This window comes from Misgurnus anguillicaudatus, chromosome 6, assembly GCF_027580225.2.
Source record: "Misgurnus anguillicaudatus chromosome 6, ASM2758022v2, whole genome shotgun sequence".
In the NCBI taxonomy this organism is placed as follows: domain Eukaryota; kingdom Metazoa; phylum Chordata; class Actinopteri; order Cypriniformes; family Cobitidae; genus Misgurnus; species Misgurnus anguillicaudatus.
This window is the reverse complement of record NC_073342.2, coordinates 7,901,524-7,915,361: the sequence shown is the minus strand read 5'-3', so window position 1 is coordinate 7,915,361 and position 13,838 is coordinate 7,901,524. Positions and strand designations below refer to the sequence as shown.

Genomic DNA, 13,838 nt, shown 5'->3' with positions numbered 1-13,838 from the left:
ACATTGAATTACCTTTTGATTTTGCTAATTTTTTATTGATTTTTAAGCATTTTATTAATCATTTGCAACCTTTTACCATTCACCGTTGTTTCAAAGTTGTTTGTCCACGAGCTCCACTTTCTTCAGGTTGAAACTCTATTGTCTAATTTCTTGAGTATTGTATGACACATTTAAAGCCAAAAATATGTTGTTTTAGCCAAAAACATACTTTTTACTCTGCGCTTTTTATGTATCGTTTTCTCATTGTATTTTCCTATTTTCTTATCATTGTCCATTGGGGTTGGGGTTAGAATCACTTTCTGTTCCATTTTTAGACATCCAAACTCCAACTCTACCCAGCACTCATGTTGTTTGACTCAAACCGTTTACAAATAAAAGTGATTCTGGGAAAATGTTGTTGTTGTTGTTTGAAATCAACACTTAAAAAAAAACACACACACAAACAACAGAACCCTTGCTTCACTGCGCTGCCATCAAAGTAACGAACAACAGATGATGCATCAAACAATGAAAAATAAAAATGTCTATGTAACCAATAAATAATTGACAAAAGAAAAAATTACTTCAAAAGAAAAAATAAACCGGCGGTGGATCAAGGGCCCGTTTCAGTAAGAACTCTGAGTTGATTACTCTGAAATGGAAAACTGAAATTAGTTAGTTTAAATTGATTCTAAGTAGGTTGAATCTGAGTTAAGTGCGTACACAACTACTATAAAAAGTCATCATCAATAGAGCACCGATATTACGATTCGCCCTGTCAACAGCACGTGACAAAGAGGAGCTGCACTGTAAAAAATTACCTGTAAATTTTACAGTAAAATACTGGCAGCAGGGTTGCCAGCCAGTTACTGTAATTTTTACAGTAGTGTCGCTGTAATTTTAATTTACAGACTTTCCCTGTATTTTCTGATTACTGTAAAAAACTGTATTTTTTACAAAAATGTTGTAATTTAATTTACAGACTTTGTCTGTAATTTTTATCACTGTAAAATACTGTATTTTTAAACTAATGCTGTATTTTTTTACAGTAAATTACTTTTAATTTAGTATGTAAATGCAGTATAGTATTCTAATGATTAAAACTGGCCACTGAAATACATTTAAGGCAAACTTTACACTTTATGTAACTGCATAACATGTTGTACATAACTTAATTCACCTATTATTTCACTAAATTTAAAAATAACACAAGCTTTAAAAACAGTTCAAAATTAATTTAAATTTAATATATAACTTTTACATTTGCATGGAAAATGTCAAAACATATATTTTGAATGTTTTTCTTATGGACATAAAATTAAATATTTTTAAAGTAATTGAAACATGTACACTGTGTGGCCCTTCACACAGAAAGAGAAATATCTAAAAAACTGCATAACTTTAAAGGCACAATATTAAATATATTTAGCTAGAGGTTGCTAAACAACGATGACAACAACAATGGCATAGCTTGATAATGCTGTAAAAGAGTGTGGAACAATGGGTCTTTACCTTCACTGTTGATAGGAATCAAATCCAATAGGACTCACAAATAATTTTCGTGGATGACAAAATGAAATGAAGTTGTATAATTGTTACATAAAAAACAGATTAATTGTCACCACTGCAGGAACAGTCCAGTATGTCCAAATGATCCCAAGCGATTCCAATAAACTTCTGGTCAAGGAGAACAATTCGGCTCCAGACTGTTTTCCATCACAGGTTGCGAAAGGCAGCTAAGCAAAAATAGAAGGACAATATATTAGATATTACAAAACGTAATTATACAGTTAAAGACAGATGCATAACAAATACAGTCAGATACAGATAGAGGGATTATAGATACGGTCAGAAACAGAGCGATGTCAGGGGCTGTTTACACTTATTAAGATGTGTTTTTGTCGATCGGATCAAAAGTGGACGAGAGAGACACATCACGTTTAGACCTGGTATTTAAATCCGTATCTTTTGTTCACTTTTGACCGCTTCTGTCCTGCATACTTTGAGGGGGTGGTCTGTGAGACTGTGGGCGAGTCTCTCTGTTAAACACGAGCGGGAGTAATGATGAGTTTATATGGACGTGAACTAATATTATGTCAGAGTCAGCTGCTTGTGTTGTAAGTAAACACTGCACAGTGTTTTGTACATGTTAGATCTTTCTCTGATATTTCAGCGCAATTGACGAAATAAGATTGCGCAACTTTCACACGCTTGCAAAATGAAACTACACGGAGATCAGCCACTTTAGTTTTATCAATGAAAGGTACTGTACATCGTGTGTTCGTGCCAGATGTCAGAAAAGATGTAAAACATTGTGTTCAGTACCTCAGATTAGATAAATGGGTGAAGACATTTTAACACATTTAACCACATGTGAATTTACATTACTAGACTAGAGAAAACTACACTAGAAAAAGCTCTAATATATTTGTCACAGAGTGACTTTTTGGGGCGGAGCTAAAGTTGGTGGAAATTGGTTCCGCCCGGACCGTAAAACACAAACACCGGCACTTCCGGGAAATTCCCGGAGGAAAATCAGGCTTCATCAGGCACAGGTGTGTTAAGTGAGTGTGGCGATTATTGATTGGACAACGGGGAGAAGAGGAGGAGTATATAAAGAGCCTCAGAAGTGGCAAACGGTGCAGTTTATTCTAGCCGATCTGGTGAGAGGAGTTTAGTGTCTGGGCGAAGTCAGCATTGTGAAGGCGGCAGATACTATTGACTGGATGAAGACGGAGTTAAGGACACTAGTGATTGGGCTGAGTATATCACATTTAAATGACGATCTGTGAAACAACACATGCAAAACAATAACATACTCTGAGTAACAGCAATAGGAATACTTACCGGTAGTGCCGCCGAGGGAGAACGCCAGCGATTGATAACCGATGGTGTGAAGAGTATCCGACAACTGGAAGGAGACAAAGGAAGAGTGTTATCACCGTTTGTGGGTACCTCTGAACATTTGTAAATTACATCATATTGGAGAGTAAACCATCCAGAGAGTGTTGTGAGTTTTAGCATACAGGTGAGCGGCCCCACTGTGGAAAGGAGTTGTGGGTGAGCCAGGGATCACAAGTACAGGAAGACACAAGGGGTCGCGGCAGTCACAGTTCGACCCTCCATTGCAATCAGCGCCCAACGAATCTCAGGACGAGTCCTAGACAGCTGTGGTTGTGACCCTATTTCGCTTAGAGTGTGTGTGGTGCAGTGGGTGAGTCCTTGACCTTGCCGTGAGTGTGTACACTTGAAACCTTGCAGTGTTATGTTGTGTTTGTGCTGTCAGTAACCACCTCTAGGCTGGATGAGTCGTGCTGAACCAAGTGGACGTCAAGGCTGGTGAGTTGACATCATATTTATATGCCATCCGCGACTTCCTGCATGGATACCCTACGTTGACGCCCTGCATCGACATCCTGGATCTTCCTGTCCCTGCGGAGGCGGTGGTGAACTAACCAAGTAAGAAAGACCGGTGTGAGAAAAGTGGAAAGCATATATATATGCAAGGAGGAAGCTTGGCTGCTGAAAGAGGAAAGTTAGCTGTGTGGATAACATTACCTGTTGTGGAGCCCCTACAAAGGTTCGCCCCTGTCTAGATCTCTGTCCCGTCAGCTGGAGTAGAGGAGAGGGAAGCGTTCAGCTCAGCACAGCAGTTCCCAGCTTAACCGTTGTCCATTGGAGCGTCAACATAGGCCAGTGCCAAGACGCTCTCGTTGTTTAAGGTCTGTAAGCTCCATTTAATTACTGTTTCACCGTCTACTTGCCAAAAGTCCACCGCCAAGGAAGAATTACATAGGTGGAGCACCCGCCTGTTGTTGAGAAGTCAAAGAGGAGAAAAAGTAAAGCCCCAGTCACCTGTAAATTACTTACCTTTCTGCCTAAAGCTAAGAGCCGGCAGATCGAGTTGCACGATACCTGAAGTAACTGTAAAGCCCCAGTCGCCTGCAAATTACTTACCTTTCTGCCTAAAGCTAAGAGCCGGCAGATCGAGTTGCACGATATCTGAAGTAACTGTAAAGCCCCAGTCATCTGCAAATTACTTACCTTCTGCCTAACGCTAAGAGTCAGTGGAGTGAGTTGTACGTTACCCGAAGTAACCGTGAAGCTCCACTCCCCTGTAAAAAAATACTTGCCTTCTGCTTAAAGCTACGAGCCGCAGTTTGAGTTGTACATTACCCGAAGCAAACCCAAAGCCCCAGTCACCGATGAAGTGTTGACTTACCAGTGTTTCCATCGCAGATTGAGTGACCTCCCTTCGGCAGTACTTACCTGTGCCACCATTCAAGGGAACTGCGGACGATCACAGCAGCCACTTCTCACCTTTCCAACCGACGGGCGGAGCCAAGCCCGGCAGCAGAAGCACGGCTCATCCAGCCATAGGGCGAGTAGGGACACACCTACGGGACCGACTCGGAGTTGGGCACGTATAAGTGCAGGTATCAATACACCAGCCTCCAAATACTCACCCTCTGTCTCTCCTTGTACCCAGGAAGAGAAGAGTGCCCCGGATCGGGCCGCTGAAGCAGAACAAAGAAACCCCATGAATAAGCTGTTTGTCGTCGCAAAAACCAGGAGATAAGCAAAAGAAGGACCCACCGGAGATTTGCTTGCGACAGAGTCCAGGAGACTCGGAACTGTGCCTGCTAGTTGGATTTTAGCTTTCCCTTTCCCTTCCCCCATAATTTTAAGTAATTTAAATAAAGTTTTGTTTTAATTATACTTACGCTCTCTGTGTGTCTGGTCATTGGGGTACTCTTGGGACCTCCTCGAGGTGGAAACTAGAAAGGGGCATGACTCACGACACCTGTGGTCCGCTCCGACCTGTGACATATTCATGTACAAAACACTGTGCAGCATGTTTACTTACAACACAAGCAGCGGACTCCGACATAATATTAGTTCGCATCCATATAAACTTGTCATTACTCCCACTCGTGTTTAACAGAGAGATTCGCCCACAGTCTCACAGCCCACCCCCTCAAAGTATCGATGACAGAAGCGCTCAAAAGTGGACAAAAGAGAAGAATTTAAATACCAGGTGTAAACGTGAGGTGTCTCTCTCGTCTAATTGTGATTCGATCGAGAAAAACATATCTTAATACCAAGTGTAAACAGCCCCATAGAGTGATGATAGACTAAATACAGTCAGATACAGATAGAGGGATGATAGCTACAGATAGAGATAGAGAATAATAAAAGAAAAAAAGAGATCTTTGTATGTGTATGTACTTCTTACATTGTAGAAACTCCACTGCAAATTCATCACTTTGCAAAGAAGAGTAGCAACATGTAGGTTCACTGCAACCTGTTTCTTCTGTACCATTTGGCCTGATGTTTACTTTTCCTCCTGACTTCTTTGTTCCTCTCTCCAGATACAGAGCGCTTAAAGAGTCAGAAAATAAATATAATTCGGATTGATTTCAGTTTTTGAGGCATGTAATTGTTTTTAAAATTAGTCAATATGTTAAAGCATTGTTTCTAAACTCCAGTCCTTAGGACCCACCTCCCACAACGTTTTAAATGCCCCACTAATTTACTAACCTAGTTTAGATCTAACATATCATTCAAGTTCAGATATATCATATCTACTAAATGTGATCAACGTTTGAAAACCCAGCTAAAGCTAAATGTGAATTACAGTTTATAAAATCATCCTACATAATGTAAAGAACATTCTGTGAAAATATAATCTTGATATATTTAAAGGATTACTCTATTTTCTTTAAAAAAAAATCGAGATAAATGACTCACCCCCATGTCATCCAAATCGTTGATGTCTATCTTTGTTCAGTCAAGAAGAAATTAAGTTTTTGAGAAAAAAACATTCCAGGATTTTTTTCATTTTAATGGACTTTATTGGACCCCAACACTTTACAGTTTCAGTGCAGTTTAAAATTGCAGTTTAAAATGTCTCTAAATGATCCCAAACGAAGCATAAGGGTCTTATCTAGTGAAACGATTGTCATTTCCACACACAGATAGCCATGTGGCGCGCCAGCGTGACCTCACGTAATGCGTTATGACGTCAAAAAGTCACAGATGACATATGAGAAACTACCGCCCCAGTGTTTAAAAGTGTGGAGAAAGAGGACCGTTCCGACGTTGTTGTATGTGGGATGATACTAATTAATGTCTTTGTGCCAGTTTATTGTTTAAAATGTTACGCAAATTGTGTACCTTTCGACGTGCTTACGCAATTACACAAGGTTGCGCTGGCGCGTCACACGGCCGGTGGAAGACGTGGAGTTGTGGTTTAAAAGTGCACATTTTTTATTTTTCTTGCCAAAAATGACAATCGTTTTGCTAGATAAGACCCTTATGCCTCATTTGGGATCATTTAGAGCCCTTTGAAACTGCAATTTTAAACTGCACTAAAACTGTTAAATGTTGGGGTCCAATAAAGTATTAAAATGAGAAAAATCCTGGAATGTTTTCCTCAAAAAACATAATTTTTTCTCGACTGAACAAAGAAAGTACTCAACGTTTTGGATGACATAGAGGTGAGTAAATTATCTGGATTTTTTAAAGAAAATTAAGTACTCCTTTAATATTGACTAAGTTTGTGTGAAAGATTGAAATCAATGTAAAATCAGTGATTGAAATCAAAATTTGATGCTCCAAATATCATAATTATAAGACTGTAGAATGAATTTCATAGACAGGGTGACATATGTAATGTGCTGAAGATTTAATAGCTACTGTACCTTTGAATGAAGATGATATGCTGTGAACAGAGTGGCAAAGTCAGACAGGAAGCTGGGATGAATGCATCTAGTGTCTCCTAAAACAAATACATGTAACAACAGTTATTTTAACTGTACTCTTTATCTATACTTTATCTTTACTATTTATCTTTTTACATTTAAACCATAATTTAATGTTAGGGTAAATTACCTCTTTATTTTAAGCCAAATAAGTTAACAAGAGGCGTTACAAACAAACAATAAGCAAATTACACAGTGTATACCTAAAAATATATTAATTACATTGAAATGTAAGTCCCTAGGGATGTCAGATTAGAACTGAAACACAAATAAACAACTCTCTGTAAATAGAATATATAACTTTAAATGTATATTAGGATTTGCTCTTACCTCTCCACCTGCCTGTCCAATTGCTCACCCCACTGTAAAGATATTTACAAATTAAGCACTGTACTGTACACATGTGTATATATAAAAGGATTATGAAATAAGGAAAAAACAGTATTAATCAAACGTAATTATCCTGAAGTAATTTAAAGCTAACGTTACCGGGTTAAAGCGCATTGTGTGTGTTTATGTAACTGTTTAGGAACGCGTTTTCGTTTAATCGCATGTGTTAACAGATGGGTGCAAATTTAAACCATACCACAAACACCAAAAACATCAAGTGTGCTGATCAACACGAAATCCGCGTAAATCCTAAAGGTAACTGAAATATTTAATACCAGAGATTTTGGTTCATAGCTGCTTTTGTGCAGGGGAATATGTGTGACATTCTACCAAAACCGGGATGCAGATGAAGCCCATTGCACGTCTCATTCGTGTCCCGCGGACGACTTTGTTCCTCAACTTTCTCACTGAAGCATGTAATTCTTAACGTAGTAAAGGCGATATATATGTGAAATACTACAACGACCGCGCGGCTAAAACCCCGCGTCTCATTCGCGTCCCGCCGACGAAGGAGTTCCTGTAAATCCTAATTTTTGTCACGGAATGTAACTCTTAAAGTAGAAAGCCAGTTTTGGTCCGTAGCTGCTATATTTAGCGTCGGGGTATGTGTGAAATACTACCGCGACTGTGCTTTTCAAAACCCGCGTATGTATCATTCGCCCCCGCGAACGGAGAACGGATGCGACAACATGGGCGTGTCCAAAATGAACCACGAATATAACTGTTAGATACTTTCATATACTACTGCACTTTCCAAATATTACAAACAAATACACGAGTCACTTACCACAGCTGTGAATCACTCCTGTTGGCGCTTCACGAATCTCGACCGTTGAAGATCCCACAATGCATTCTGAAAATTTGAAATTTACAGCAATACTCTGTATATTGGGTTAAACCGCCACGCAGCCCCACAATGCATTGCAGTTTACAGCAATTTTCTGTATTATTAGAAAAACAGCCCGCTGCTGTAAAATAATGCTGTAATTTTTACAGCAATTCGTTACAGTGTGGGCCCTTATGTACAAAGGCTTGGATTGAAATCGTACTAAAACATTACTTCACGAGTTCACATTTTCAAATAATGGGCCCAGACTTATGTATCATCTAGATCCATGCGCTCTGCCATCAAGTGACGTCTTGTAATGCCATCCCAAAAAGGGAAAAAAAATCGCTATCACGTACCTTCTCTGGATCTGTATCATATCTGTGGAATGATCTGCAAGTTGCAACAAGATCTGCTGATTCTGTAGCCGTCTTTAAGAATTGGCTAAAAACCAGTGGAGACCAGTGACTTATTTTTCGAGGGGGCACACATGAATGTAGCCCGTAAGCTGCGTGGCTCGTCCTTTCAAAATATGTGTTCACCGCGTCATGTAAACTTATGTGTATCACGTGTCATGTCAAAATACAAGCCTGCAGCAGATGCTTCTAATGGGTTTAATGATAAAAGAGACAATTTTTTTATAAATTGTCTGCAGTTGGATTGCTTTCTTCTATTTAACAGTTTATAATAGTTATGCAACACACATACAAGTATTGCATGTTATAAACGAATGTTCTACTAGATGAGTGTGATAAATAAAAAAGTGAAATTGCAAAGTTGTGTAATTAGTCATTTCTGATACTCATGTGTTATTTGGAAGATCTGCTTAAATGAAGAGCAATGAAAATAATTTTGTGTCTTATTGTATTGGAACCACAAGGTGGAGCTCGTGGAGAAACAACAGACCTCAGAAGAAAACATTACATAAGTGAATGTAGATAAGACAATGGATGTCTAGGTGTGATTCTGTATTCAAGTATCTGTGATATATTTACATCAGGTTCAGTAGGCATGAGACTGATTGTCATTGATCTAAATATGTTTGATCTGTGATAGAGGAGTTCAGTAGAGATGTGTGAGATCTGAAAGTGTGATGTTACACATCTGCATGTGAAGGAAACTGTTAGTAATGATCTGATGATGATGATGATGATGATGATGATGTGATGATGTTTGTTTGTGTACTGAGATTATTCTGACACTATTGAGATTATGACAGTGCGTTTTGAAAAGGTTTAGGTGAAGGCTTGGGTCTCTGAAAACAAACATCTCAGACACATATAGGACAGATCATCTAAAATCAGTCAAAGTTTAATTCAGTGGTGGATGCAGAACGTGGCAGATGGGTGGGCATGAATTAAGTTGAGGTGGGCCTGAATCTTTGGGTGTCCCGAAATCAATTCCGAATCCAGGGCTGGGTTTTCCGAAACCTTCTTAAGGCTACATCATTCTTATGTTACACTGTACCTCATCGCAGTGGTTCTCAAACTGGGGGCCGCGATCGGGGCCCCAGTTTTATAACATTTTATAAAATATATTAATTTATCATGAATTCTGTGTAATTAAAACCTTAAAAAAATAAGGCTACTAACCAACAGCACTACTTTGTATAATTTAATGTTTTGTTTGATTATAATGTTAAGTTGGAGAACAGTTTGTTTGTCATAAATTTTCTTTAGGAGGCTGTGAATGAACCGTACACTGTGAAAAATGAAATGAAAAAGTCTGTTCAGGTAAATGATGTAAATGAAGTGAGAGTGAGTTTGCATTGTGTTGTCATGCTTCAGTGATGTGTGAGTGTTTATAGTGCTGTGAGTTTAACACTTCATGACTGAGATCAGAACAGAACAGAATCTTCATCATCACACAAACCAAAAGAACAACAATGACTTTCATCATCATCTTCATCTGGACACTCACAGTCTTTACTCAAGGTTTGTGTTGTAACATTTTTATCATCATCATTAATTCATTGAAGAGTGAAATATTGATTTGTTTCAGTGTTGTCTTATATTTCATTCTTGTTGTTTCTTTCAGTGTGTAGAGGACAGTACACTCTTACTCAGAGTCCATCAATAACAGTTCAACCAGGACAACAAGTTCAAATAAACTGTAAAGTCAGCAGTGCAGTGTATGGTGATTACTTACACTGGTACTTACAGAAACCTGGAGAAGCTCCTAAACTCCTCATATATAGAACAAACACCCTCCAGTCAGGAACTCCATCAAGATTCAGTGGCAGCGGATCAAACACAGATTTCACTTTGACCATCAGTGGAGTTCAGACTGAAGATTCAGGAGATTATTACTGTCAGAGTTTACACAGTGGTCCAGTGTTAACACAGTGATAAAGAGTGATACAAAAACCTCTGACAGTCAGACTGCACTCATACACCTGACAGATACTGCAGATGATGATGCTGATAGTTTATTTCACTTACAGCTCATTTACTGTAAATGACAACTTTATAGATACTGATACATTTAATTGATTATTTATTTATTCTGATAGTTGTAAATTGTATCATAAATTATACAACAGTTCTTTCTGGTTCTCGAATCTGATTGGCTAAGAGCTATGCGATATTGTGCTGATAACGGCACTGTAACCGCTTCACCTTTCGTATCATTCCGCCACCTAGTGAATGGAGGTCCTAAACAGGCTCATCTCTGAATGGAAAAACACAGACACCCTGTTTTTAAACACTCTCCGTGTGTCTCATTAGTTTACTAGCTCATAAATCAGTCTGTGAATCCCCAATCGGAAGTTATTATTCCGTCAAAGATCAGCGCTCTTGGATGTTACGTTAAAGTTAATGGGAGAAATGTCTTGTCACATCGTGTGGACGATTAACACTTGGAAAAAGGAATATAAACACTCGTTTTTTTTCTGGAGCTATATCTCTTATCAGAACGCGAAAACACCGTGGAACTGCAGGTAAGCACCGCAGCTTTTAAATGTGGACATTGATCATTTACTTTATCGTGACGTGACTATTAAAACATGTTATGAGATATCGCCACTGATATATTTATAAGCAGCATGCAAAAACATCTCTCTGACACTTATAAAAAAACGTTTTATATAGTACTGACAAGAACAAAGTTTAATAATAATAATCGAGTGCTCGTATCGCGTTAAGAATAAATGAGAAAACAATAGTAACGTTATACAAGTATAGTTTTATTAACTTTTACCTCGCGCCAAAACAATAACAACACAAAAGACACTAAATATGAATTAAAAAACAAGTAATAGTTTGATCATGACACCAAATACTGCTGATTTGATCTCATTTTGACGATCATAAACAAACAAGGCCAACATGAGAGCCAGGGAATCCCTGTCAGAGATGTAGCCCAGAGAGGGCGGTGGTCAGCGGTGCGAGCCCACATGGAAAAAACATATATAAACATATATGTTTCAATATAGGTTTTGATATAGGTTTTACATATATATGACATATATAAAATTGGCCGTTTTCCTATATTATATGTACATATATGTGTCAGGATTTGAACAGATGAACCCAATAGCGGACGATGAAGGGGTTAACAAAAGACTTTAGTCATAAAACAAGACAAAAATAAAGCCCACGTGGGGGCAAAATCACACTGAACAAGAAACTTCCACAAATAGACAGAGTACACTAGAACTAAAGACTATAACAAACTAGACTGGACTAGATTCAACTAGATTTAAACACTAGACTTGGAACACACGACTTGAACTGACACAGACAGTACAAAATGAATCAGCACAGGACCATGGACACAAAGGGATTTAAATAGCAAAAACTAAACAAGATAACAAAGGAGGAACAGGTGATGGGAATAAACTAATGATTAAACAATTAACAGGGAGAACAAGGGGGCGGGGTCAGGAGACGAGACACCGAAGGCACATGACTCTAAACACAAGATCATGAGCCTTCACATAAGACATGGGACTGTCAGAACCCAGCCATAATGACAAGACACAAAATTAAACAGGATACAATGGCCGGACCCTGACACTAGACTAGAACATAGACACTGCTCAAAAATAAGTCCACTTCCATGTATGTATCATGATTGCCCCTGCATGTTTCACACATTCGGTGAACTCAAAAGTCACCTGTGTAGAAGCCATTTAACGGATAATTCCTAATAAGTGATGTACTAAATTCTGGCAGCATCCTTTTCATGTTCTTAATCTTTTTTGTTTCTGATTTTTTAGCTTGAAGATTCTGAGGTGCACATTGAGAAGGAGCCACTGGAGCAATATACGGTTGTGCATTACAGCTCTAATGCCCAAATGCATAGTGACCCAGTGAATGTCTCTGTTGTTCTTGAGGACGAATTGGTCCACTCCCCACCCACAACCAACTTCCAGAGGCCTTTCCTGTCCTCTTTGGATTCCAGTATGCTTTTCACATACATATTCCAAAAGGACTTGCAAAAACATTTGTATTTGTGCAAAAAACTTTTGCTTGGCATGGAAGGTGGGAAACTGTCTCCTCGCCTGCAAACATTAAAGAACGAGTTGATGTGAAGCATAACTTGTACTACCTCAGCACACACAAAAAACAAAAAGAGTTACTTAAATGTTATCTAACTGATGTTACTTAGATTTTTTACTTGTATCTTCTTAGTTCTTATTGACAAGTTATTGTATTAACAAACCGGTTCAGTTTAAGAAATTGTCATGTTTAATGCAACTGTGTGGTGTTAATATATGAAGTTGGCTGTTAAGCATTACTTGCTCATTTCTCATTTTATAAAATGCTGTTAAACAGTTTGAGCCTGTTAAAAGGTATGTTGTATTGCTAAGAGAATTTAATTTTTGACTGAAAAATATTAAATGCTATTAAACAGTTATGTTACCTTGAACCCATTAAAAGGGTAACTTTACTTTTGTGGGTTGCTAAACAGACTTTAATTTTTGACTGCAGATTGTATCACATTTGTAAATTTAAGAGAGATGTTTAATGCCACTGTCTCATGCTAGTTTAAATGTATGAAATGTGCTGTGGAGCAATCCTTTTGTGAAATAAATTGCCAAAATTGTATTACATATGTCATGCGTTTCTGTGAAATTGCTGAAGCATTTTGATAAAGATTTTTGAAGTTGATTTAACCTGATATAGAAAATAAATAATTTGCTTAGCAAGAACTCAAATAGAAAAGTATAGTAAATGACACATATTATTTGCAAGAACTCAAAATACACAAGTTTAGTAAATTAAATGTTTGAGTTGCAAGAACTCAAAATATAACAGTGTAGTAATTAAAATGTTTGATATGCAAAAACTCAAAATATAACTGTGTAGTAAATTAAAATGTTTGATATGCAAAAACTCAAAATATAACTGTGTAGTAATTAAAATGTTTGTGTGAACTAACTTAGTACTTTCAGTTAGGTCCAATTAACATAAATGAGAACCAGAAACTCAAAACTTAGAAGTTCTGCATAATTAAAATCAGGATCATCAAAACTCAAAAGATTTGAGGCAACTGATTACCTCAAATTGTTTGAGTATTCCCAACTTATTCCGGTTTACAGTGTACTTAAAATGATTCTTCTGTTCTTCATATGATCATAATAAACAAAAACTGCAGCTTTACACAAATTGTTTTAAAAATGTGATCTGCTCAATGAATTTTACTCTGTTTACTTCATTATATTTATTATTGGCTGTATAATAGTTTAATAGCACAAGTTGCTTAAAATCCTGCCCACTTCTTTGCATTGTGTTGTCATGCTTCAGTGATGTGTGAGTGTTTATAGTGCTGTGAGTTTAACACTTCATGACTGAGATCAGAACAGAACAGAATCTTCATCATCACACAAACCAAAAGAACAACAATGACTTTCATCATCATCTTCATCTGGACAC

At 37.8% G+C, this 13,838-nt stretch overlaps 1 long non-coding RNA gene across 3 annotated transcripts; it reads right to left on the bottom strand.

Annotated features, from left to right (window-relative positions):
• Positions 1 to 790: 790 nt before the first annotated feature.
• On the bottom strand, positions 791 to 8,139 carry LOC129416800 (uncharacterized). Of its 3 annotated transcripts, none has more exons than XR_012369946.1 (5): positions 7,921 to 8,139; positions 7,074 to 7,105; positions 6,684 to 6,760; positions 5,216 to 5,361; positions 791 to 1,715 (listed from the first exon to the last, which is right to left on the bottom strand). It is a non-coding gene; the product is annotated as an uncharacterized lncRNA (long non-coding RNA). The 3 variants fall into 3 exon arrangements; XR_012369945.1 differs by lacking the exon at positions 7,921 to 8,139 and adding an exon at positions 2,827 to 2,890 and having other exon boundaries at positions 7,074 to 7,913; XR_012369944.1 differs by lacking the exon at positions 7,921 to 8,139 and having other exon boundaries at positions 7,074 to 7,913.
• Positions 8,140 to 13,838: the final 5,699 nt, after the last annotated feature.